The following is a 3,353-nucleotide window of genomic DNA, read 5'->3' as shown; positions in this document are numbered from 1 at the left end:
AAGGAACAAAGTAAAGATGGGCAGGTGTTCCAACACCTTTTCCTTTTCCAATGGAGAAGTGGACAACAAAGCCACTGCTAATTCTCATCCATAACAGGGTTGCCAGTTTACATGCATCATTTCTTCTGGTTCATCAGGATGTGAGCTCAGCAAGGGTTAGGCAGTCAGGTTTTCCTTGATTGAATGAACTTCAGGGGAGGTTCCATTAGCATAGTGCAGAAGAGCAATTAGATTCAATTAACCACTTAAGCACTGCTTGCCCTTTGAAATTACTTAATTACTTTATGTCCAGTTATGTCATCAGTGAAGTTACTATTGCCCACATGTTTTACTAAATGGAACTAGGATAATATTTATGAAGTGCTGGACACGTAAAGCCTACAATTTCAGAATATATGTTTAGTTGTTATTTCATTATTGTTTCTAATTATTAAAGATGTTGCCTATACATGGGAGGGTCTAATCAATGTACAGGGTTATCGGGAAAGTATGACATATTTTTCTATGTTTTTCAAAGGTCATTTATTTATATAAAGAACAAAGATCAATCAATGATATATTGTCTGTTTTGTTCAATAACCTTTTGCCATCTTTCAATGAGCTTCATAATTCCTCGTTCATAGAAAGACCTGTCTTTATCGGCAAAAAACTGAACAATGTGTTAATTTACAGCCTCATCTGAATTGAACATTATACCATGCAAGAAGTTTTGAAGAAAGTGAAACAAGTGCAAGTCTGACTGGACAAGGTCAGGGGAGTATGGTGGGTGTGGCAACACATCCCATCCAAGCTCCAATAATTTTTGATGGGTAATCAAACTTGTGTGTGGTCTCGCATTGTCGCGATGGAACCCAACTCCTTTACAATTAACAAGGTCTCGACATTTCTGGGTGATGGATTCATTCAAACTGTCCAATTGCCGACAGTACACATTCAAATTGATTGTTTGGATCCTTGGTAGGAGCTTGAAAAACACATCTTTAAAATCCCACCACACTGAGCGCATAACCTTCTTCTGATGAATGTCTGCTTTCGATGTTGTTTGAGGCGAATCATCACGTCTGGACCAAGACCATATGGGCACCACACTGTTGTAAACAATCCACTTCTCATCACCAGTTATCAGTCTCTTCGAAAAAGGATCGTTTTCCTCATGTTTAATGAGCATATTGCAGATGTTTATATGCGCCATCAAATGAACTTCTTTGAGTTCATGTGGAACCCAAATATCAAGTTTGCTTATGTATCCCAGCTTCTTCAGGTGGTCGTGAACGCTTGAATGATGGAAGTTCAATGTTCCTGCATTCTCTTGTGTCATGTAACGTGGGTTTGACTCGATCAATACCTTTATTTTGTCGTCATCAACCTCAGTGGGCCTCCCTGACCAAGGAGTGTTGTTGGGATAAAAATCACCAGCACAGAATTTCATGAACCATCTTATAGAGCATTATCATCATAAACTTTACACAACTTTTCACAAGCTTGATGCACATTATTCCCTTTATGAAAGTAAAACAGTAAAATATGGCGAAAATGCACAGTATGGTCTTCCATCTTCAACTTGCAAAACCTCCAAAACTCAACCAAATCACTCAATTTTTGCTTTAGAATGAAGCTAGAACTGTCAGCTGTCAAATGACATAGCAATAACATAGATGTGAATGATTCCAGTACTTCCAAAAACAAACTAGTGCCATCTGTTGCAAAAATGCGTCATGACTTTTCCAACAACCCTGTAAGTTAAATTAAATTTGGGATAGACTATGATTGACTACTCAGGATACATAGGGACCATAACTTGGGTACTTGCATGTGATATTTGGTAAGATAATCATTGGGATGTTTTGGGGAATTTAAGGTGGATCTATCTAACCTTTAAGAAGAGGTTTTCCCTGAGGTCAAAGGAAGGAGGCAAATTGTTTTCTCTTGGGGTCAAAAAATAAGTGCCGTTTTCCCAAAACATAACTGCAAAGGGAATTGTCATTAGAAAAAAATAAATCATTTCCCAGTTAGTGAAATGTACTTTTTAAAAGTAAATATATACATATAATGAAATATATACAATATATAATATATATATTTCATAATCTGACAGAGGCACAAAGTAATCTGTAAGCCACCGAGAAGACAGTGGCAGGGAATCCCAAGGCTAAATAGGGCAGGTCACGCTGCCCTTTTAACGACTTGCAGAAGTGTCAGGCAGGGGTAGAAGGGAGTCTGACATGGCCAGAGAGTTTTGGAAGGATTTTACTGAGTGACACAGGGAAATGTCAATAGACACGCAGCAGAGGTGGCTTTGACACAGGAGAACCTTATCAAGGAAAAGAAGTCTGGTGATGCGGGGCAGCAGGAAGTAGGAGCTTGGGGCAGCTCGGAGGGGCCAAGAGCAAACCCTTCTGGGAACAGTAAGGCAGCGCTGCCAGGAAGCGGTAACGTGTTGCTGGTTTGGAAAAGCTAAATCGCACCCAGTCCTCCGGTAGAATGAAGCTTACCACCTGGGTGAGAAAAGAAATGCGTCCTTCATTCAACCACAACCGAATTCATTCATTCAACCTGTACTGATTAAGCACCTGACCAGCCCTGAGGCTGCTGGGCTACAGCAGAACCACGACGCTAAAACCTGACTCTTCTCGTGCATACATCCCGTTTTGGGGAGACGGTGATGACTTAAATAAGCCAATTCATCCATCTCGGCAAGGGGGTCACACGTGCTAGGATGAAAAACAAAGCAGAGTAAATGCTGGGTTGATAGTTCAGAGCGAATTATCAGGGAAGCTCATTCTGCTAAATTGAATTAAGCAGACACTTAAATGGAATGAATGGACTTCTATAGAAAGGCTGCACCCATGGAATTCTGCTGATGATTCCTTCACTGAGTTATAGGTGGGTAACCATGGCAATGCATGGAATAGTGGTAATCAGGACAATGGCTGCTTGAATGGTGAAAGAAAATTCTAGAAAACAAGTGGAAAAGCTTGAGTTTTTGTTTCACTACTTATTTCTTACTTAACCCATATGTTTACATACAAATATACATAACCTCATACTTAAATTTTTCATCTGGAGATAGTATTGTATTATTCAGGTTGTAACTATATGTTATTGGTGAGCTCTTTTCAAAAACTTAAAAATCATGCTAAAATAATCATTGGCTTTGCAAGTGAATTTGAGTCAATTATGCCTGAAAATAAATATAAATAATGTGCATAGGGTATTCTTATTTAGAATTTTCTACTTATACTAGCAGCTAAAGCTGACATTTCCAAAAAGTTTTCATAGTTTTCTACTTATCACTGTGCATAGAATGTTTCTCAGTGAGTCTCACATTGTACCTTATCTGTATGTGTGACGGA

This window comes from Hipposideros armiger, unplaced genomic scaffold, assembly GCF_001890085.2.
Source record: "Hipposideros armiger isolate ML-2016 unplaced genomic scaffold, ASM189008v1 scaffold_445, whole genome shotgun sequence".
Lineage (NCBI taxonomy): Eukaryota > Metazoa > Chordata > Mammalia > Chiroptera > Hipposideridae > Hipposideros > Hipposideros armiger.
This window is presented reverse-complemented; position numbering follows the sequence as displayed.